Raw genomic sequence first — 24,984 nt, forward strand, 5'->3', positions numbered from 1 at the left:
AAAGCTTTCAGAGGAGAGGACACTGCCCAGTGTCCATGTCCAGCACAAGTCCACTTTCTGCAGTTTCTGACTTAGATCTCTCTGGGCCTAGATTTGTCGACCATTTAGCAACTTTAGAGAAGCAGCATGGCTCAGTGGAAAGAGCTCGGGCTTTGGAGTCAGAAGTCACAGGTTCAAATCCCAGCTCTGCCAATTGTCAGCTCTGTGACTTTGGGCAAGTCACTTTTAATTTCTCTGTGCCTCATTTACCTCATCTGTAAAATGGGGATTAAGACTGTGAGCCCCCCGTGGGACAACCAGATCACCTGGTAACCTCCCCAGCACTTAGAACAGTGCTTTGCACATAGTAAGCGCTTAACAAATGCCATCATTATTATTATTATTATTTGGCTAAGTGAGCTTCTTCCAGAATCCCTCTAACTTTATCCTTATGGCTGAGGGCTGCAGCCACGGGGGGTGAGGGAATGTGGGCTGCTAGAGCAGTGGAACAAGATATTCTGTCATAGATTGGAAGTTTCTTGGTGGTGATGGTGTCTTTAACTTGGATTGTACTCTCCTAAGCACTCTGTATAGTGCTCTGCACACTGTAAGTGTTAAAAGCTCTATGGATTTATTGATCTTCAAGATAAAACTGGGGACCACTGTATTTCTAAGCATTTTCCCAGGTCGATGCCAGATAATTCTTGAGGCAAGTAGACTGTATACAATTCTTTCTCTTCACTCTTCACTCCTCACCTTTAAGGCACTCCATCAATTATTTGCCTATTACTCATTCTCCCACTACACCCCAACTCACACTCCTCATTCTTCCCAAGCTCACCTACCTACTGTGCCTCATTCTCATCTCTCCCTGCTGTGTTGCCTCACTAACACCCATCTTCTTGCCCGGAAGTCCCTTCCCCTTCAAACCACCACACCATAACTATTCCTATTTTCCAAGGCTTCCTGTGATCATATTTTCTTTAGAAGGTCTACTGCAATTATATTTTCTTCTCCCTTGCTGCAATTTCAGAACCAACTAATCACTTATGCCCTCACTCCCCCTTCCATCATACCTCTGGGATACTGACTCCTTTACATATCCATTTTTCCTTCTTTTATGTGTAAATTAGCCTGTAAACTCCTTAAAGGCAGGGATTGTGTCTCCTAACCCTACTATATTCTCCTGTTTACTCAAGTCCTCAGTACAGAGTAGGCACTCAACAAATAGGATGGACTGATCAATTGACATAGAATCTCATGTTTTCCAGCTACCTCAGACCCGTGTATTCTACAGCTTCTCCAAGCTCAGACCCCCAGGAGAGCATCTTTCTGAATTTAGCTTCTAAGACACGGGAGAGGGTTCCCTCTCTCCAGCCCTAGCAAAGATATCCCTCCACACATATGTAATGTTAGCCCTTGGTGCTGAATGGATCAGCACCAGAGAGATTGAGGGAAATTGATTTAAGAACCCAAAATTCACTGGTGAGTTGCATACAAGGGGCATATGTAAAGTGGCCCAAATTACCAACCGTGAAAATATGGTCTTCATGAGCTCTATTGTGAGAGTTTGGTTATATAGCTAAGAGCCAAAATAAATCATCTAGCAGGACTTCCAACTCCTATCCTCTTCCATCCTGATTTATGACATGTTACTCATAAATCACTTAACCTATCAGCTCTTTAATTGTTGTTCAGACCACTATTCATTGACCTTCTTCAAAGAATGGATGTGAGAAGTAATGTCAGGGGAAAGCGCAAGAGCACAAAGCATTAACAGATTTCTCAATTTGAAAGCTGTTCTCTAGCCACCAATAAACAAATAACATTGCACACTAGAAACTGGCAGAATGTTGGGAGCACCAGAGATCAGTGTTACTTCACCTTTGGTCTTTGGATAAATACACAAAATTTCTGGGAAAATTTTTCCTTACAACCACCACAGGGCTTACCAGAGTTCTGCAGTAATTGGTCAAGTTTAATATTTTCCAGCTGATGGAAAAATAATTAGCAGTTCACTATGGTTCTTCTACTTAGCAGATGGAAAGAATGCACGATAAATGAGTGAATAGTGAGGTACTATTAAATATAGTTACCTTGCCAGGTATTGAAGGTGGAAATATTGCAATTTCTTAAGTGACCAAAATTTATCTAAACATTTTTTTTTCAGTGCAAGTCGTTTTATTCCCCCATCTTCCACAGCCTGTCTTTTTGATATTCTCCTCTTTCCTTTTTAAACAATCATGTTTCTCAAAAGTTAGCCATGCAAAGAAGCTTAGAGCTCAGAGCAAGGGACCAACATTAAATGAGGTGAAGATGACATCATTCTTTTTTTTAAGCAGAAGCTGAGTAGCAGCATATAACCTAGGAGAAAGAGCCTGGGATTGAGAGTCAGGAGACCTGAGTTCTAACCCTGCCTCTGCCACTTGCCTGCTGTGTGACCTTGGGAAGACACTTAACTTCTCTGGTCCCAGGTTTTCTCCTCTGTAAAATGAAGATTAAATACCTGTTCTCCTCTACACAGACTGTGAAACCCAAGCACGACAGAGACTGTGTCCAACCTGATTATCCTGTATATCTATCTCAGAGTTTAGCACGTAGTAAATGCTAAACAAATACCACAACTATTATTATTATTATTATTTTAACTATTCATTTGTTTCTCCTGTTTACCTGGAAACCAGGTATAGAAATAAGCGGAGATCCAATTAAATAGACCGAATCTCACAAATCTTAGCTATACTCATTCCTTCGAAAGAGCATGGCCCTGGGAGTCAGGAGACCTGAGTTCTAAACCCGGCTTTGCAAATCGCTTGCTATATAATATTGGAGAAGTCTCTTAACTTCTCTGTGCCTCAGTTTCCTCATATGTATAATGGGGATTCAGTCCCTGTTCTACCTCCTATTTAGACTATGAGCCCCATATGGATCAAGGACTATGTCTGGCCTGATTATCTTGTACCCCAGTACAGTAAGACCATAGTAAGCACTTAACAAATACCACAATTATTACTATTATTATTATTCCTACCAACACATCGTCCTGATATCTACTCTTAAAAAAGTATTGTATTGTCACCAGAAGCAATACCCTAACCTAGCCAAGCAAGCGCTCAATAAATATGATTGAATGAAAGAATGAATGAGGCTGAACAGACTTCGCTCTCCTTGAGGAGTGAATTTGGTGAGATATGATAATATTGCTTATATAATCAGCGTGGCTCAGTGGAAAGAGCACGGGCTTGGGAGTCAGAGGTCATGGGTTCTAATCCCAGCTCCGCCACTTATCAGCTGTGTGACTTTGGGCAAGTCACTTAACTTCTCTGGACCTCGGTTACCTCATCTGTAAAATGGGGATTAAGACTGTGAGCCCCATGTGGGACAACCTGATTACCCCCAGTGCTTAGAACAGTGCTTGGCACATAGTAAGCACTTAGCAAATACCAAAATTATTATTATTATTATTATTGTATTTGTTAAGCACTTACTTTGTGCTGTACTTAGCACCAGGTTAGCCACAAGGCAATCAAGTCAGACACAGTTGCTGTTCTGTTTTACAGGTGAGGAAACTGAGGTACAGAGAAGTTTAGTGACTTGCCCACAGTCACAGCAAGCAAGTGGCAGCATCAGATTTAGAACCCAGGTCCTCCGACTCCTAGATCCATGCCCTTTCCACTAGGCTCCCCCTCACTGATATTTAAAATTTAAAATCCCTGCTGGTTTGGGTCATTTATAGTAAAAAAAAAAAAAAAAAAAAAAAAAAAAAAAAAAACCAACAAATCATCTATAGTGTTAAGGAGGCAGGAAGGATATTCTGTTTGTTTATTTTATTTTTCAGAACTAGGCGCTATAGTCATTATCAAATTTCCAGGGCTAACCCAGGGCCATGTCAAGAGTCACAAGTCATTTCCATCTTTTAAAATTCTCCGACAAACTTCTTCCTTCATTGCATCCTTCCATTCTGGAACCTTTGCTTTAAAGATCACCTTTCCCTCCGCTCTTGGGTCAGTTTCTGGAATCCTCAAGGATGTACTGGTAGGCAATGTTTTCATTTTCAAATGTAAATCTGTGTGGTAGGGAAAAGAATAACATGTTTTTCACAAAATGGCCACAGGGCTCACTTCCTAACCACTGATCTTTGGCCTTAACTGGGTTCAGGGGCCTTGTCGACCAAACTCTTCCCATTTCTTTTGAAAGCACAATGTTTATTGTTCTGGGTCAACAAGATGATGGGTGGCAATCCTTCGGACCTCTGGTCAGCCTCAATGTTCTGCCCTCCACCAGTGACCTAACCTGACCAGTTGGCTAATGGTGACTTCTGTCATGGAGCCCTGAGACACAGCAGATCTCTGTGAGGTTTAGTCTTTTCCTGCTTCCTATGGATCTTTCTTTTACAAATAAGCATCTGTCTCTTTTGCAGTCATTTTTCATTGTTAGGGGATCCCTTGGTTTTTTTTAAGCCCAGATAAACTGACCAAAGAAAGGCAGATTCATAATTTTCTGAATATTTTTCAGTTGGCCTCTCGGACCTCCCAACTCTTGTCTGGAAAGTAAAAAAAAAAAAATTTACAGATTTTACTTTATCTTTTTGACTGCATAACTTCATCTTTTATTTCTAGTTGGTTTGATGTTTGTTTTGTTGTTTCCACAGCTTGTTAGATATCAAACTGCTGTGACTGCCTGATTTTAACTCCTCTAGTGGACATTTCCAAAATTAATCAGAATTGGATCAGAGTTACGGGAGAAAAAAATGAATGGCGAGGCACAGAAAAGATGCCAAACTCTTTGGTTAGATAGGGGGTCTGACTGTAGACAAAGCATCAAAAAAACCCAACAATTTTTAACAACAGGACAGTAATAGATTCTTTCCCATAAATGTCAAGTTGCATCATCCTAGTACTAATAGAGGCAACAAGACATTATATAAATAATTGTGGTATTTGTTAAGCGCTTACTATGTGCCAAGTACTGTACTGAGCACGGGGTAGAGACAATAGTCAAAGTCCTTTTCCCACATGGGGTTCACAGTCTAAGTAGAAGGGAGAGCAATATATTGAATCCCCATTTTACAGGTGAGGAAGCTGAGGCACAGAAAAATTAAGTGATTGGCCTAAGATCATAAGGCAGGCAGGTGATGAGCTGGGATTAGAACCCAGCTCCTCTGACTCCCAAGCCCAGGCTCTTTCCACCAGGCCACACTGCTTCTCCACATTTTATTAGAAGATGTTTCTTATAGAAATTCAACTATAGCCAACTTAGTTGGCAGCGATGGCTCTTCGTGGGGCTGCAAAGCATGAAGTCTGGATGAAAACAGTGACTTGTGTTTCAGTTATCAATTCCTGGAGTTAATCAATTCCCAGAGTTAATCAGGAGCAGAGTTAATTCTACAGGTCTCGCCTGCATACCAGTATCCTGGTTCTGGTGCAGGCCCCAGATCCTCACTCTGACTCTCAGTCTGGCCTCCCAATCAGGGGTATTTATTGAGCACTTACTGTGTGCAGAACATTGTACTAAGAGCTTGGGAGGGTACAGAGTTGATAGACACATTCCCTTCCCACACATGCCCCATCGCCCACTTTCTCCCTATTGTAAAAGGAAACCCTGCCCATCCTGTCACCCCCCCAACTTCCACTTCTGTCGCGTAAGTACCTCTGGCACTGGGGACAGGTACACTCTCCCACTGAGGCGGTAGAACCAGCTCCGATGAGGTGACGCACGCCTCAGTGCTGATTTCCAACTGAGGGTTTCAGTCTGAGAACAGCAAAGACAGGCCAGAGAGGCCTCAGAATTAGAGGAAGCATACTCTTGGCTGCAAGGAGATTCCAGGGTAGAATGGCAGTGAGTTTACAGGAGGCCCATCCTGTGCAGTTCTCGTTTCTTTTTCTGACATTAATCCAGCTGCCGTCACGATCCAGCTGGCGAGAATCCGAAAGTGGTCTAATTTACTACATGCTCCAACACTTTCTGGGAGAATGACTGCTCCTGTTCCTGCCGCTCCTGCTCTTACTGCTAGTCCAGGAGCTGGAGATGTTTCTGACTGCCTCAGGTTTGGGAATGTTTATTAGCAGATTTTCTTTTCTCCCCCAGTCTCCTGAGGCTGTGACTTCTTTCTTGTATGGCAGCAGCAGCGAGAGGAGCTTGTTTGGTTGATGTGTTGCATGGGGCCATGTGCCTTGGAGGCGGTGGGAGAGATGCAGGCAGAGGGTCCCGCCCATGGATTGAAAGTTCCTGTTTTTATCCAACCACCTGAAAATTTAAGTTCAGTGAGGTGTTCTGCTAGGTTTCTCAAAACAAAGGCTTATTCTATGAATTCCGTGCTGGTTCCTACTTTCCTGATAGCTGCCCTGTCTACCTTTAAAACATAAGGGGGAGGGAAAAGGGGATAACCACAGTGGTAAGATTTCAACAAGCTTATTAACCTCTCCAAAGAGCTTGTGATTTGCTTGTAGAGCTTAACTTCTTTTTTTGGCCAATTATTTTAATGATGCTACAGAAGTTCCTTGCTCTTGTGCTGTTGCTGTGTTGCTGACACAGTCTGAGCAGATCACATGGGTAACATTCCAACAGGGCCTGGGTCACCCAGTAAAAAAATCAGCTTGGGAAAACCACTCCTCCTGGTTCATACATCCCCTTGTTTTTTTCTGTGACTCTTTTTTAAGAGCTTTGAAGAAGAAATCTCAGATGTGAGTTTTACTTCAGCTTTTATTGGTGTTTTTTCATCCAAAAAAAGTTTATGTTCATTCAGAATGGCAATTACTTGACTCTAATTTGAACCATTTTGGGTCGTTTAGATTCAGGCTCATTGCTTGATCTCAATAATAAATGAACTTAAAAAATATTTTTGTTGCTTAAGGAACTGTAGTCATATAAGCCAGTTCATCAATCATGATTTTCCTCACAGACCTAATGTATTCCTCATTTCATCTGAGCAGAAGAATTAAGCTAGAACATTGCTTAAAAGCCAACTACTGTACTCTGTACTTTGAACCCCGAGACAAAAGCAAACATTGACTCCTACTGGGTTTGAGATCAAGTTAAATTGATTGAGGAGGCTAACTCATGGACTGACAGAAAAAAAAGGAATCAAAATCTACATTTCCTTTTTTTCATTTCCACACACACACCTTCTCATTCAGCACATGTTTAATTTTCCTCAACCCATCCTATTCTTACTTCCCTGTGACAATAAACATCAAGGAGATTATATTTAAATGGAAAAAAAAAAATCTTACCTACAGCCTGATTTCTTTTATGTCTGGTCTAATCTCTGGGCCCTGGGGTCTCTGCTAATCTCATACCATTAAGAATCCCATTGGATTCTGGGACTTGGTAACCTGAATTTGAACTCAACTGCTTGATCGAACCCAGTCTGCCAAAAGAATCGTCTTGTTTTACATTTCACTGTATGGGGGGTATGGTTAAAATGATCAGATTTTCTGGAACTCAAAGACTGGATTTCCAAGGGGGGAAATGGCTCGGTAATTCAGAGTGAGGAGAAATAGAAAGCAGGGACAGAGGGACACAAAGCTACATAGAGACAAAGACAGATCCAGAGAGTCACAGAGGAGCAAAGATGAAGTGATTACAAGAGAGAGACTTTTAAAAGCAAATGAAGAGACAAAAAGAGAACAAGAAACAAAGAGAAACAGCGAGAGGGACATACACACACAGGCAGGGCAGACAGAAACACATTCACATATGCACCTACTGACAAAATCAGTCCCTCACAGAAACAAGGCAACCTCAGCCTGGATTGGAACAGCAGAAGCACGTAAGAAGTCAGAGGCAGTTGATTCAGTGGCTGCCACCATGTCTACCATTTCTACTAACTCCCAGCCCCCACCATTCTCAATAAGCCCCACGACTGGCAGCCACAGCAGGAAGTCGGACAACCTAGCTGCTATTTTGGTTGCTTCTCTTCTTTATTGTTACTATCCCTGCAGGCCCACTCCACACAAAAGTCCTCACCTCACCACCACCTTCTCACCAGCCAGTGAAGTTTTTTGTGATTTCTGCCTCTTGCAGAGTGTCTGATCAATCAGTCAATCAATCAATCAGTCATATTTATTGGGCACTTAATGTATACAGAGAGCATTGTGTGGAAACAACACAGGCTAGGGAGTCAGAGGACCTGGGTTCTAATCCCTGCTCCACCACTTGCCTGCTGTGTGACCCTGGGCTACTCACGCACTTCTCCGTGCCTCAGTTACCTATAGAGTAAAATGGGGATTAAGACTGTGAGCCATATGTTTGACAGGGAGTGTGTCCAACCTGATTCTGTTTTATCTAACCCTGGGCTTAGTACAGTGTCTGGCACATAGTAAGTACTTAAGAAATACTATTAAAAAATCACTTGGGAGAGTACAGTGCAATAGAATTGGTAGACACTTGGTCATTTTGGTCAACCTCTAGCCACACATAGTAGGAAAGGCCATTTCATTCCAATTAGGCCGAAGCAGTGCCCACAAGCTGAGGTTCAATGAGAGGTATATAAAGTTGAGCTCAACATTTTCGTTACCAACAGAGATACCACAAACAAACCACAGTAAGATTAATCACACATGAGCCTACCTAACTCTTCCCTTCCTACTCTTCCCTGGGATTATTCTGTTCCCCCGGGGGCAGAATCTTTCTGCCTCTCCTCTCACCAGCTGTTCCTCAGTTCAATCGGACAATCACAAGGCAGAGATCCTGAAGTCACCCTGCTGACTTGCAGGCATGTCTTGACTACTTCCCAGTCCCCTACACTATTGACAGTTTCTCGTTTTACTGGAAGCATCCAGTTCATCAGGCATTACCCAGAGAGTTGAAACCCTGCTGACCCTCCCAACCCCTCTCAACCCTGCATATCCTAAAAGCCTGCTCACCCCTTGGACATTAGCTATGAGCAGTGCCAAGACCTGACAAATACTTTTGAGGATACTTTCACCATATTGCTTTTGGAGGAAATGGTCCACCTTTTCCCCTCAACAGCTTTAACACTTCAACTCCTTGAAATTAATGCCCTCATACCAATGATTTCTTCTCAACTCCCTTAAAGATGCTTGACATGTCAAATGCTGCCTATTTAATCCTGTCTGTTGAAGTGCTTTAAGTCCACCCCCCAAAAAAATGTTTTTTTGAATAACCACAGCTTGGTAAACAAGTGTGAAAGGTCAGTGGTAAATCAGTCCATTCCCACTTTTTTTTTCCAATGTACTCTCCAAAGCAGTTAGTATAGTGCACACAGTAAGTGCTCGATAAATACCATCAATTGATGGATAATGACTTGATTAGCTGGAAGGCACAGGGTGTCTATGTTGATCATTTCTTTGTGAGAATTTTATTTCTTTGATATTTTAGGCCAAAGATCTGAGAGTTTTCACAGATCTCCACGTGAATACAAGTGTACTGATACCACATAGTAGTTGCATTTATTGAGAGCCTTACTGTTTCTATTTATTGAGTTGACTGCATTGTACTAAGCATTTGAGAAAGTACAACACATAGGGTTCCTTTTGAAAAAGCAGGCATGATCTGGAATGGAGAAAGAATGTGGAGGGAACACAAAGATATTGGAAAAATACCTGGGGGCAAGTAGTGACCAAGTCTTCCTGATTTCTATTGAAATTGCTTAAAGGAAACCAGACTTCTTACCTTTATCTTTATTGTGGCTTTGATTTGTAGCAGAGAATAGAGTCAGTTCATTTGTAGTCAAGAATAACAACAGAGAATAACTTGATAGCCATTTACCCATTTAGCCATCACCTTATATTGGAAAATAAAGAATCAGTGAAATAGTCCCAAAATCAGTACATGTAACCACAGATTCCCATTCCTCCCACTGTTTATTAATTAGATTTTGATGTAGCTAATGATCCTCCACTAGTGAGACAGATTCCAGTGATCCTTTAAATTCTTTGAATCAACAAGAGTAAAAGTGAATTTCCATTCTCAAGTCTTTAGTTTGTAGGACAATTTACCTCCTGCAGGAAAGAGTACCAGACTGGGAATGAAGAGGCCTAGGTTCTTGGTTCTGCCACTTGTCTGCTGTGTGACCTCGAGTAAGTCACTTAACTTTCCTGTACCTCAATTTCCTCATCTGAAAAATGGGGATTAAATACCTGTTCTCACCGCCCACATACACACCTCTTAGACTGTGAGACCCATCTGGAAATGGACTGTGTCCAACCAGATTATTTTATCTCTACCCCGGTGCTTTGTGCAGTGCTTGGCACATAGCACTTAAATATCATTATTATTCTTTTTGTTATTCATCTCTTTTCTTAAGAAATGTTTATTATTAGCATATACTTACGAGGCTATAAAATAGTTTGATCTGTCCTATGATTCAAACCTACAAAGCTTATAGAATTATGAAATATATATATACCTGATTTCACATCATATATAATAATATATCAAAATTTTTCAAAGTATTGAAAGGAAGAAGAAGAAGAATGTTGTTGAGCGCTTACTATGTGCCAAACACTATTCCAAGTGCTGGGTTAGATACAAGTTAATCAGGTCGGACACAATCCCTGTCCCACATGGGGCTCACACTCTTATCCTCATTTTACAGATGAGGTAAATGAGGCACAGAGAAGTTAAGTGACTTTCCCAAGGTCACAGAGCAGATGTGGCAGAGCCAGGATTAGAACCCAGGTCCTTCCAACTACCAGGCCTATGCTCTATCCACTAAGCCACTCTTTACTAGTTGTCAATCATAGACCTGATAAACCTACTGTGCATATCAAAAATCAAATTGGTTCTTAGTACTAGTTTCAAAGGCTGTTGCATTTTCTATAAAATATTCTCATCATCTTGAACTCCTGTTTCCTGCTTGAATGTGCAGCATAAATTCTGTTGCAAGAAAATTCCTCAGCCAGACTTAGATGATTTACTCCGTGATTTGCGTGTCAATCAACATTTTCCTCTCTAAAGTACCTCCCTTAAGTATGTCAGCTGAAACATTCCGAAGTGCATTACTAGGAATAAAGCCATTCATCTTCTATTCAACCTCTGCTATTGAGTTGGTGCTACACTATTAACACTTTCTCATTTCACTTGAAATATCCACATCAGCAGACCTTGCCCCCAAAATTGTAACCACCGCCATGATTGTAGCTTGCTACTCAGTGGTCCTGCCTTGTTTTGTGCTGTCAAGTTGCCTCTGACCCATAGCGACTCCATGGATTCATCTCTCCCAGAATGCCCCACCTAATAATAATAATAATAATGGCATTAAGCACTTACTATGTGCAAAGCACTGTTCTAAGCACTTGGGAGGTTACAGGGTGATCAGGTTGTCCCACAGGGTGCTCACAGTCTTCATCCCCATTTTACAAATAAGGGAACTGAGGCCCAGAGAAGTGAAGTGACTTGCCCAAAGTCACACAGCTGACAAGTGGCGGAGCAGGGATTTGAACCCATGACCTCTGACTCTAAAGCCCGTGCCCTTTCCACTGAGCCACGCTGCTTCTCTAACCCTCCATCTACAATTGTTCTAGTAGTATATCCTTAGAGTTTTCTTGGTAAAAATACAGAAGTGGTTTACCATTGCCTCCTAACACACAGAAAACTTGAGTCTCCACACTCGACTCTCTCCCGTGCCGCTTCCTCCCAGCATAGGTGAGTTTTGACTTGTAGTAGATTGTCTTCCACTTACTAGCCACTGGCCAAGCTAGGAATGGAATGGGTATGCCTCTGCTTGACTCTCCCTCCCCTAGCCAAGAAAGGTAGAGTACTGGAAATTCTCCAGGTGCAATCCTGAGAATGGATCATCAATCGTATTTATTGAGCGCTTACTATGTACAGAGCACTGTACTAAGCACTTGGGAAGTACAAATTGGCAACTTATAGAGACAGTCCCTACCCAACAGTGGGCTCACAGTCTAAAAGGGGGAGACAGAGAACAAAACCAAACATACTAACAAAATAAAATAAATAGGATATGTACAGGTAAAATAAATAAATAAATAGGGTAATAAATATGTACAAACATATATACATATATACAGGTGCTGTGGGGAAGGGAAGGAGGTAAGATGGGGGGGATGGAGAGGGGGACGAGGGGGAGAGGAAGGAAGGGGAGGGGGAGAGGAAGGAAGGGGATCCCACATGGGAATGAAGTGTCCCACATGGGGATCACAGTCTAAGTAGGAGGGAGAACAGGTACTGAATCCCCATTTTACAGTTGAGAAAACAAAGGCCCAAAGAAGTTAAGTGACTTGACCAAGGTCAGCACAGTAGGCAAGTATGGAGCACTGGTCCTCTGAGTCCCAGGCCTGTGCTCTTTCCACTAGGCCACGCTTCTTTCCCAGGTTAATCGATCTGAGCACAAGTTCCACTGCACAAGTATGTGCTCCACAAATAGAAATGAAATGGATGGTCAGGCCTACCAGTTCTGAAAGTTCACGTAATCCTAATAAATGCTGCTGCCATTATTACTGTTTCTACCAACTGTTACTGTTACTGTTACTAATTACTATTACTAATACTGTTACTAATACTGTTACTTTTATGACACCATAAAATGAGGCTGGGGTCAATGTTCTGAACTAAAATGGTCATGCAGAAGGACTGATTGAACTAGAAATAAATTTCAGGGAGAGTACTCTTTTACACTCTGGATGATCAAGCAGAGTGTAGTGGATAGAGCATGGGCCTAGTCGGAAGGTCATGGGTTCTAACTCCGGTTCCGCACTTGTCTGCTGTGTGACCTTGGACAAGTCACTTCACTTCTCTGAGCCTCAGTTACCTTATCTGAAAAATGGGGATTGAGACTGTGAGCCCCACATGGGACAGGGACTGTGTCCAACCCGATGTGCTCGTATCTACCCCAGCACTTAGTAGTGTCTGGCACATAGTAAGCGCTTAACAAATGCCGTAATTACTGAGCACGTACTAAGTGCTTGAGAAAGTACAATACGGTGTTTTGTTTCCATGTTTGAAAACATCAGGGAAGCATCCATTTCCCATTCCTTTCTCTTTGGGAATACAAATTTATTTTACTTTGAGTAATACTGTAAGAAGTTGTTTTAAATAATAAGCCTTGAATTTGCTTCTCAGAGTGATAAGGTGTGTGGAATGGTGCTTTTCTGAAGCTGCTCTTTTGTTTTAGGACAGAATTTCCCAAGGTCATTTTGGGAGGCCATTTACCTGTTTCCTCTGATAATGCTGTGGTGAGACTAAGCTTACTGTGGACAGGGATCGTGCTACCAGCTCTATGATATTATACTCTCCAGAGTGACAAGTACAGTGCTCAGAACACAGTAAGCACTCAATAAATGCGATTGATTGACTGACAGAATTACCTCAGTCCCATCCAGCTGAGTTTTTGAGCCTAGAATCTCACATTTGTACAAAAATCTGGGGTAAGATTGATATTCTGCTGAGGGCCTGGGTGGGTTTTGCAGTATATCACCTTGACTTTCAATTTTTGCTTGAGATTTTGATATATCCAGGGCTGAGGCTGAAGAAACACTCTTTACCTCTTAAAGCTTTACAAGGACAGAGAGGCATCCACTAGATATATTTTTGGTTCCGGGGAAAAGGGGCCATGTTCTTTGCATATTTTTCCTACAGCCCAAAATAAGGCTGTCTTTGCTAGTTTAACCTAATTTAACCTCTATTTCTTTCAAAGTCCTCCAGCACCTATATAATTTAGAGACTCAGCAAACATGGCTATGTAGATTTAATATTCACGTTTATTCCTTTTTTTCTGGTGCCTTTAATTGTCTCTTTTGAACAGGGTTTTCATTGAAGAACACCTAGTCTCACGTCCCTTTGTAGAGGCTATAAGATATTACGCTACTCTTAGTTTCATAGCCCAGTGTTTCCATCTGCTACAAAAAGGAACATTTTTATAGCTTGGGGAGAGACTTTTAAAAACCTGTTTCCATACATACAGCACATGCCACTGTTTGCCGACTGGTCTTGACTGACAGCAAATTGCCTGACCTCTAACCTAACCCTCTATAAACCTGCCTGATTCTAATGAGTTATTTATCCTTTCCTTCTATAACCCTATTGTTTGTGTAAAAATAGAAGCATTAAAAATGTCTTTGTCACTAACAGAGTTCATTAAAGAGATCAGTAGTACCTTAATATGGGTTATTGGCCTCAAAGATTATTTACATATCCTCACACCACTAGCACATTTCCAGGGCTAATTTGGTGTTAGAACAGAAAGGGGAACTTTGGTGGAATAATTTACACCTCAGATTCCAAAGAGATGGTATTTTGGAGCCGCTATATCATTTGAAAGAGTCTCCTTAGCAGCCACTTTACAGCTATGTGTCAGGTTTGACCCAATAATAGAGAAGCAGTGAAACCTAATGGGTAGAACACAGGCCTGGGCATCAGAGGACCTGGGATCTCATCTAGGCTCCTCCACTTGTCTGCTGTGTGACGTTGGACAAGTCGCTTCACTTCCCTGTACCTCAGTTACCTCAATTGTAAAATAGGGATTAAGACTGTGAGGCCCATGTGGCTATGGACTGTGTCCAAACTGATTAGCTTGTATCTACCCCAGCGCTTAGTACAGTGCCTAGCACATGACAAATACCACTTTAAAAAGTGAAAAGTATTGGGTTAGAGGGAATGATATTTAATGTACACTGACCATTTGTACCCAGTAATGTTTGGTTTTGTCAGTAGTTGAGCCCAAGCATAAACTATTTACATTTTGCCCCATCAGTGCTGGGGAAGAACATGGATTTTTGAACATGTATGAGAGTCCGGGGCAAACCAAATGCCCCTCAAGTGTAAGCAGAGGCAGGACGAGGAGGGAAAACGGACGGAGTAACATGGGGTTTTCAGTAGCAGAAGTGTGGAAAATTTTAAGCGTAAATAGTAAAAGAAAACAAATAGCTTGCAGAACCACAGAATGGCAGGTTTGTCAGGGACCTAAGAGATCCCCTGCTCTATTTCCCTGCCCACAGACAGGACTGAACCCTAAACCAACCCAAAATGATTAGTATCCATTATGACCCCCAAAAGGCTTGAAATATCACCAGATCAACTTAACTTCCTCATTAAATTTCCTTCCTCGCCATTGAGACTGTATTTGGAAATTACAAATGGCCCATTTTTTTGCCTTGTGTCATTTCACTAGTGCGGCGTTGAAATCTCTAGCTAATGGCAGCTTCATTTCATTAAATTCTAATTTGTCCTTGGAGTAAGGTCATCTGGGACATGAAGATAAAAGGCTATTTCCTTAACTGACAGTTCTTTAGGCAGTTCCTGAAAGTTTCATCACTCATTTTAAAGGATTTTACTACTCTTATTTAATCTGATGCATTATTGACAAGAAGTGCATTGTTTAAACGTGGCCTGAACTAAACCAAATGCAGTTGCCTTATTTGATAGTAGAACCATATGTGTCTGCTGCTGTGTCTGGCTGTAAACGCTAGTGCTCATGGAAATGCCCGCCATATTTTTCTTTCGCTGGTGATCCTGGTAGCTGAATAGAGTGGCAAGTTTACAACTTCACTTTTAATAGTTCACTGTGGTTTAGTGGAAAGAACACACAAATGGGAACCAGAAAAAGTGGGCTCTGGCATGACGTCTCCCACTAATCAGCTTGATGACCCTGGCCAAATCATTAAACTTATCTAGGCCTCAGTTTCTTCAATTTTTGACTACTGCATCAGTTTCCCCGCTAACCTCCCTGCCTCCTGTCTCTCCCATCATCATCATCACCATCATCATCATCAATTATCAAGAATATTTATTGAGTGCTTACTACGTGCAGAGCACTGCACTAAGTACTTGGGAGAACACAATACAACAGAGATGGCAGACATGTCCATCACTCTGCTTTCTGGAGCATTTTTCTAAAAAAAATTGTTCAGCTCCAGTGGTTGTCCAGCCACCTCTGCATCAGACAGAAACTTCTTACCGTGGGCTTTCTCAAAATACTCAATCAGTTCAACGCCTACTGTCTTATCTCCCTGATTTCCTGCTACAACCCAATACCAACCTACTCACTACACCTCAATCTTGCCTATCTCCCCGCTGACTCCTTTCCCAAGTCCTCTGTCTTACCTGGAACTCTTTCCTCCTTCATATATGACAGACCACCATTCTCCCCCTCTTCAGAGCCTTATTAAAATCACATCTCCTCCAAGAAGCCTTCCCTGACTAAGCCCTCATTCCCCTTATTCCCTCTCCCTTCTTCATCCTCCTTGCTCTTGGATCTGTACTTGATAGTCACCTCACACTCAGCCCCACAGCACTTATGTATGTATCCATAATCTATTTTAATGCCTGTCTCCTCCTCTACCTTGTAAGCTCCTGGTGGGGAAGAAATGTGTCTACCAATTCTGATGTATTCTCTCAAATGCTCAATACAGTGCTCTGCACACAGTGAGAGCAATCATATACCATTGATTGATTGGATTATCGATTCAACTGTAAAACAGGGATAAGATCCCTACTCTCCCTAGCTCTTAGATTTTGATTCTACTGAAGTACAGGGACTGTGTGGAGTCTGAAGAACTTAGCCCAGTTCTTTAGCTTTTACTAATTGTTTAATGCTGGAAAATATCATAATAATAAATCTTCAAATTTTCAGAGTCTGTCAAGATGACCTCGGCCATTGCATTTTCTCTTTAAATATTTTCCCTTTCTCCTCAGCAATGAGCTCCCATCTCAAAGCCATTAAGTGTCCATAATGTGATTCCCTTCTGCCATGATGTCATAACTATGAAAATTATTGAAAGTATTTAGCTAGATGAAAGACATTGCTACATAACCACGGTGACTAAAGCTGAAGCTGAAATTTTAGGCCAAAATAGTTCACCCTGTGGGATCCAGATGGTCAATAGAGCCGTTAGCAATCTAGAACCACTGTGGCAACAACCCAGGTGGAAATTTCTACCTTGTTTCAGGTTCAGCCCCACCAATCAATTAATGATATTTATTGAGCACTTACTGTGCACACAACACTGTACAAAATGCGTGGTAAATATGGTCTAAGGTTCCTCAAATGAACAAGTAGAATTGGGTGGCCATCGTAGCATTGAAAAGTGCTAACCAGAGCTCCAGCGAGTATCTATCCCACCTTTGCTTTTAGGTAAATTAGCACCTTCCACAATACCCTGGGCATAGATTTCAGGTTTGTTTAAGACCTCTGGAGAAGGAAAATGCTCAGCCTGCCCTGGAAACGCAGTGTCTCCTGCCCCACAGAGTCAGGAAGTTTTTCCTTAGCAACATGGCCAAATAAAAACCTGAAAACTGCCTGATTTATTTGGAACTTAAAATGAATTGCACTGACCAATCACATGTGCCTGGTTCACACCAAAGAGTCACAACATTGGAATGATTATTTTACGTATTTCCCTCGAGTTTTAAGAGATTTTTCAAAACAGACGAATAATGAGCCGAAAACATGACGTTATTGACCTGAAAATAAAACAGCAAGTACTTATTAAGGAGTTTTGGTCAATATGGGTTAGAGGACAGGAATTCCTGGTGATGCAATGCCCTTCATCCAGAAATTAAAGGACAGAAAATCTTTTCATATGCTCTAAATCTGCAGCTCTAATAAGGCTTTTTCCACTCAATCTGCTTTAAAAAGGACGTCAGCCTGCCTTGATTTTAGTTAATTGCAACATACTCTCCACTTTCTTTGCCGAAATATGCAGGTCCTAAGGTATTTGTGTTTCTTTATGGTAGTGCATTTTCTGCGTCAGTGCGTCTGCAATGACGAAGCATAAGCAAATAAAAGATATAACGGGCAAAAAGTTCTGCCTCGCTGTTGGCCTTCCCGGATTGAAGTTTTCTGCTCCTCCACTAGTGAGTGGTAGTTTAAACAAAGTAGAGGACCAGTAAGTATGTATTATTATTTTGATCTTATTATCTTGTGTATGTGGCTATTATAGATGCTATGTAATGAAATGTGGCCAGGCTTTATCATTATCCCAATAGCTTAGAATTTAAAAGGAGAAATCCATGGGAAGGAGGGTGGGAGGCTAATACTTCACAAATATGCAATTAAGTTGTTGTGTTAGGCTGGGATCCACTATTAGACTGGCAATTTCCAGTTGTGTTCAGAGTTCACTGCAGCACTGCATATTTTGGGTTAGATGGCCACACCAAATGGCGAACTCCACTGGAAGTCACCACTCTGAATATGGATTCTGGGCGGGAATAGACCAGATGTGGGTCAAACAATCTAGTTAGCCAAACTGAGTTTATGTAGATCTGAACCTGCTCGGGTTACCTTGAGGTTGTCCAGACGTAAAAGAAAAACCTTATGGAACTGTCAAGTTTTCTGGGGTGTTTCTTAGAATTGGCACCAAAGGAAATTGTTAAGTCTGCCTGGTTCTAAGCTTCAGTAGTCACAATTCTTGGAAGGGACTCAGCAATGTGGCATTTCCTCCTTCTTTAATCCCTTGGGACAAGCCAGAAGGCTACCTCCCGGGCCCTCAGGGTTGGCTAGGGAGATGAGATGGAATATAAATATCAGGCAGCATTTTCTGGAGCTGCAGGACTGTAAATAGATTCCATCACGGAGCAGGCATATTTTTTTTTCCTCCTGGATGGCAATATTGGCATTGTTGTCATGATCTCCCCCTCTTTTGATAGCCTCCATGCCAGTTTTTTCAATCCTATTCCAGCCTTGGAAATAGTTTCTTGTAGGGCAAGTGACAATTTAAGGCAGGAATTTTGATTGAATAATTGCACTGCTAGTGTCTCTCCATGTAGAAGGAAGGATCATTGTTTTATTTTTAAGCGGATGGAATGGTAATTTTTCCTAGCTATTTACCAGTCAGACCTACTCAATCTTAATTCACTAAGCAGGTGACATCATCCCATATCTTTCCACAGCCCCAGATCAGAAACTGGGGCATTGGTTTGAATGGCACGGAAGATCCCAGCTGTGTCCAATGTTAGGCTCAGTCGTAAGACTGAAGCAAGAAGAATAGGGATGAAATGCACCTTTCTACTCATAAGTTTGAACTAGGTTTTTCAGGTGTTGAAAAACTGGATTTGAGGTTTATAACCATTTTATGTGGCTTTGGAGAAGGGGAAAAGAAAGAGAGAAAATTGAAATGGGGAGGGACACCATATCATGACTTTGCTCTTTCTCTCCAAAGCTCTGCCATCTTTCAGTGGAAAGAGTTTTATATACCCTTTCTGGATTAGTCAGTCAGTGGTATTAATTGAGCACTAACAGTGTGCAGAGCACTGTTTTAAGTGCTTGGGAGAATACAATTCAATAGAGTTGGTAGACACAATCCCTGCCCACAAGATGGGACTGAGGGTAATAGGGTGACTATCAAGCGCTTAAGGGCTACAGGCTATTGTTGTATTGTACTCTCCCAAGCGCTTAGAACAGTGCTCTGCACTCCGTAAGCGCTCAGTAAATATGATTGAATGAATGAGTACAGATCTGAGTGCATAGATGATTCAAAAGGGAGGGCAATTAGAAGAAATGATGGCATTAGTCAGGAAAGGCCTCTTAGAGGAACTGCGATTTTAGGAGGACTTTAAAGGTTGGGAGGGCGGGGGGATACCAATAGCAGCCACACCTCTTACCTTCTCCACCTCTTATCTGCTGTTAATCCACCAGATTATAAACTCTTTTGAGGGGTCTGGGGGAAGGGGAAATCGTGTCTACCAGCACTGTATTCACCAAATCACTTTATAGAGTGCTCTGGCACACAGTAAGTGCTCAATAAATGCCATCAGTTGCTTGAAAGGTCTAGAGAATGGGTTGTAACAACCCTTTAAAAGAGTATCTGAACTGAAAATGTCTAGTCAGTCAGGGAAAATTAAGGTACTCACAAATGAAGACTGGGCCACAAACTCAATAATGTATTTTCTTCACATCACATGATACCAACTTTTTTGGGCACACCTTTACTTTACTACACCAAATTCTGAGAGGCACACCTATGCCTACTCACCAGTGTCACCACCTAGTCATGCACTTAAAACCCAAAATAAATCAGAATACTCTTCCTGCAAAATGAAGAGGGTGTTGGCCTTCCAATTAGTTGTCATCAGTGAGAACAGGCAACGTGACTGTAATGGAGGGAATCATATTTGCTCCAACTGTGGAGTGGATGGAATTTACCTGATCCATGAATCCTGGGAAAAAATTGAGAATGTAGAGAAATTTCAAACTGTGATAGCACTTTACAAGATTATCTGTGGTCACCAATGAAACCTGCACTTGACTACTTAGTTTTTCTAAGGTCCTGTTTACATTCAACATTCAGGTTTTTTCTTAAAAGGAGAGAAAAAATAAGGAAAGAAAGGGTTTTTACCTGAAGTATCTTTCTTCTTTAGCTGATAATCCACTGACTTTGTTAATGGAGTCAGGTTTGCCATGGTAACTCTAGCTGACAAGGCCTTTCTCTAAGAGTCTTTCACTGATTCACTTTAAGTCAAACAGAAAACGTTGTATTGCCTGAATTCAAAGCACATTGCGAGAAATGTTTAGAACCGTAAAAAACACTAAGCCAATTATCTTGAAATTTGCCTTGATTTTTCCTCCTTGGGGACCATTTGATTCCTGCCAAGATTGAATGCTATACTTTCATCCATTTCTGAATAACATTCAGCACAGGAAAAGTATTTTAGTGAGGGTTTTTTAAAAAAATAATAAAGTGTAATTTTGCAAGTGTTGCCTAATTTGCAAGATGATGAAACGATTTAGCTCAAATCACCCAAATGCAATTTAATTCTAAGTGAATGACCACTGAAGTGAAAAGCAACTAAAAATTAAGATGATTCTATTAGCAATTGAAATGATGGAAGTTGCTTTTTGAACATCTCTCTAGGGAATGCAGTAAGGTATTCAGGGACACATATTTTGCCTGAAGAAAACAATAGTATATTTTTTATACATGTTATATTACATATAAACTCAGGGCAAGGTCGACTGTCTTTTGTGCCATTATCTGTGAGCTATGACTGCTACATTTTAAAAATCGGCAGTAAAATGAAGGGTCATGGTAAAATTAAGAGTATGACCTTGAAAATACTCCCTCTGTCTAATGTAACTTAAATTTTGCGTTTGTATCGGTCAACATTAGTAATAGAATTTATCTCTCCCTTTTGGGGTTTTGTACAATTGTCAAGTCAGTTGATGGCATTTATTGAGGATTTATTAAGTGCAAGCAGTGAATCATATTTATTGAGCTCTTACTGTGCAGAACACTGTATTAAGTGCTTGGGAGAGTACAATATAACAATATAGCAATGAACAGACATGTCCGCAATGAGCTTACAATCTAGAAACGAGCTTACAATTAATTAATTGACTATGGTACTTTTTAAGCTTATTAGCCATTGTTAAATTTGAAATTGTTCATACTTATCTTCCCTTGAACGAAAATATTAGCCTCCAAACCACTTCATAACTAGGAGACAGTATTGTGAAGCTCATGAGTAGCTTTAACAGTTGAGTTGGCTACCACAAAGGCTGCAATCCATTAGCTTCTTCCCTAGTGAAGGGGTGGCGGGGTTGGTGAGGGGGGAATAAAACACACCAGAAAACAGCCAACCTAAAGTCTCTTGGGTGGTTATTAATTCTCTTCCTTTGAAGATGGCCTGGGCAGATCATTAAACTGATGTTTAGCAAAGAAGAGTAACACCCCAAATGGTACAAAAAGCTAATATGCCTTCAAGCCTAGTGATTAAGAGGATTTTGAGAGAGTGGAAATGTCACACAATGAACACCACCACCAAAAATCACAAACGGAAAGACAACTTAGAATGAAGTTCAGGATATTCTTGTTCGTCTTTGTTCGACCAAGATCCTCTGGTAGGATTGGTTAGCGATTCATTTTCTAAGGCTGATCCGCCCTTGTTCAAGGTTTTCCTTGAAAACGCCACAAGAAACTGGAGGGATGAAAAAGGAGGCTATGCTAAATTGCTCAAGGGGTTGGGGTACAGGAGGAGGAATGGGTGAAGGGATGCTTAATTGGAGAGAGAATATATTGAGGGACTCTCCCAGTATCTAAGCTACTCCTAGGTTATACATTAGGAACCTTGAAGTCTCCAGGGAGTTATTTATTATCCTGAAGCAGGAACATCCCGAATAGTTATTTGAACTAATTTAACAGAAAACAAGGCCATGCAGAGGGTGTGGCAGGGGTGACAAGATGTCCCGGCCACACGGTTGGAGAGAAGGTAACTTGAGTCAAAAGCTCTACTCACCAATCTCTTGGAGTCACTCACTGGTCCCTTCCTTGGGTCTCCTCTCTGACCTCGCTCTCTCCCCGGGACCAAGCAAATCAGTCAGCTGGGTAAACAGCTCTGCCTCAGGCTACTGCCATCACCCCCTCCCCAGCACCATTGCCCCCCTCCCCAACACTACTCCTATCCCAGACTGGGGGCAGGTGGAGACAGCTGGAAAGGGAAATGAGATAACTGCTTTGGTTCCTGACCCTGGGGAGGTAAGAGTAGTTCTGCTTGGGCCGGTGGGAAGCAGCATGGTCTAGTGGATAGAACACGGTGCCTAAGAGTCAGAAGGACCTGGGTTCTAATCCCAGTTCTGCCACTTTTCTGCTGTGCGACCTTGGACAAATCATTTTAACTTCTCTGGGCCTCGGTTGCTTCACCTATAAAATGGGGATAAGATTTGTATGCCCCATGTGGAACAGGGATGGTGCCCAATCTGATGAGCTTCTATCTACCCCAGCACTTAGTACAGTGCCTGGCGCTTGGTAAATGCTTAACGGATACCATAAAAAAAGCCCCATAAAATGAGGGGGTCCCAACTAAAAGTAATTTAGCAAGTCACTTAAATTCTCTGTGCCTCAATCTTCTTGTCTGACCATTGATATTGATGACGATGATGTTGATAATGTTGATGACTGACTCTCATGGTTGGTTGGGTTGTGAAGATGCTTCAATCAATCAGTCAAGTCAATTGATGGCATTTATTGAGGATTTATTAAGTGCAAGCAGTGAATCATATTTATTGAGCTCTTACTGTGCAGAGCACTGTATTAAGTGCTTGGGAGAGTACAATGTAACAATATAGCAATGAACAGACATGTCTGCAATGAGCTTACAATCTAGAAACGAGCTTACAATTAATTAATTGACTGTGGTACTTTTTAAGCGCTTACTATGTGCCAAGCGCTGTTCTAAGAAGTAGCGTGGCTCAGTGGAAAGAGCACGGGCTTTGGAGTCAGAGGTCATGGGTTTGAATCCTGACTCTGCCACGTGTCTGCTGTGTGACCTTGGGCAAGTCACTTAAGTTCTCTGAGCTTCAGTTACCTCATCTGTAAAATCGGGATTAAGACTGTGAGCCCCACGTGGAACAACTTGATCACCTTGTATCCTCTCCAGCGCTTAGAACAGTGTTTTACCAGTGCTCAGAACAGTGCTTTGCACACAGTAAGCGCTTAACAAATACCATCATTATTATTAAGCACTGGAGTAGTTACAGTCTGTACTTAGTACAATCTGCACTGTACCAACTCCTGCATCATTATGTCAACCTGATTGACAGCAAGTTCAGCCCCCTTCTGTGCTATAATACTGAGTGGGTTGAGGTGGGACAGGGAATCAACAACAGGATCGCAGGATATTGGCTGTTTGCTCTGGAGACACAAAAGAGAAGCAATTCAAGAAAAAGATACCAACGTCTTGTCTCCTCAACCCAACCTGGGGTCCAGAAGGTAAACGCTGTTAATTAATAATCCAGGACTATTTTCTAAAACATCCATTCTTTAAAGCATAGTTAGGTGCACTCTCTGAGTCCTCAGTGAAGAGCAGCATGGCCTAGTGGAAAGAGCACAGGCCTGGGAGATGGAGAACTTGGGTTCTAGTGCTGCCTCCACTGCTTGCCTGCTATGTGACCTTGGGAAAGTCACTTAACTTCTCTGTGCCTCAATTTTCTCACCTGTAAAATGGGATTTCAATATCTGTTCTCCCTTCTACCTAGACTTAAGCACTTGGTACAGTGCTCTGCGTACGGTAAACACTCAGAAAATAACACTGATTGACTGTGAACCCCATGTGGGACAGGGACTGTGTCTGACCTGATTCACTGGTAACTACCCCAGTGCTTAGTGGAGTGCTTGACAAGTAGTAAGCACTTAACAGATCCCATAATGATATGAATTATAATGAATACTTGCTGATGTTGATGATTTCCATTGGATTAAAAGGAGGTTAAGATCAGAATGCCTATTAAATAGCAGGTGGCAATCATTTGGGATTTTTCTGGCTTCCATGGAATTTGCCTGGAAATGATGAGTTCCTTGAATAGGTTTTTTTTTTTAAAAAAAAAAACACTCCCTTTTACTATACTCTGAGGTTCACAAGCTCTTACCGGGTTACTGTTTCAAGGCATAATATTTCTAGATTTCAAACATAAGGTACATTCTAGAGGAACAGAGTCAGTAGATGTTGACACTTCTCCCAAACTTTCCTTTCATATCAAAGAGATAAATATCTGATAGTAAATACTTGTGAATGATATGTCCTAACCTGAATCATATAAGTTCCTAAGTTCCTAAACTGCTCAGCTGTGAGGCAAATTCGAAAGCTTTTAAGTATGGGACCTAGAAGTTCACACGCTTAGTACACAGACAAGAATGACGCCAGCAAGGGAAAGCGTCAGGAAGGCAAGACTGATGGCGATTGGCTGAGTGAAAAGGGCTTTGATCGTGAACTCTCAGACATCATAAGAGGAGGCAGAGACAAGGGTTGCTTGCAAGGTAGCAGAGTACACTCAGTTCTGCCATAACGCATGTTTTCCATACACGTTTTGGCTAGAATGAAATTAAGGCGTTAGGGAACATTCTCCCAACAATACGAGCCTGTTTAGATTCAGTTTTCCATGTTATTGAAGAAACGGCTTTTATGCATGTGCACAGCCTTGAAAAGGTGAGTTTTTTAGCAAAATTTTCCTAAGGGCTTTGCAACAATGCAATCCTTGAGTTACAGAAGAACTGGATGTGTATTGGAGGCCAGTGCCCTAGTTTACAATATGGAATCCAGGCAGATTAACGGAAGCCTAATCATCCTGTTACCCAGTTACTCCCTTTA

General features: G+C 41.6%; 1 protein-coding gene across 2 annotated transcripts in view; it reads left to right on the top strand.

Annotated features, from left to right (window-relative positions):
• The window catches only part of BMP2 (bone morphogenetic protein 2), a 51,663-nt gene that overhangs the window by 9,232 nt on the left and 17,447 nt on the right, over nucleotides 1–24,984 (top strand). Inside the window, exon 1 of one of the 2 annotated variants that reach the window (XM_038751513.1) lies at nucleotides 17,743–17,792. The exons of the other annotated variant lie outside the window; for it this stretch is intronic. The gene's annotated coding sequence lies outside the window, so the exon portion shown is untranslated. Of the gene's footprint in view, nucleotides 1–17,742; nucleotides 17,793–24,984 lie in introns of those variants that run through there. 2 annotated transcript variants of the gene reach the window in all.

The sequence above is a fragment of the Tachyglossus aculeatus genome, chromosome 9 (assembly GCF_015852505.1).
Source record: "Tachyglossus aculeatus isolate mTacAcu1 chromosome 9, mTacAcu1.pri, whole genome shotgun sequence".
In the NCBI taxonomy this organism is placed as follows: Eukaryota; Metazoa; Chordata; class Mammalia; order Monotremata; family Tachyglossidae; genus Tachyglossus; species Tachyglossus aculeatus.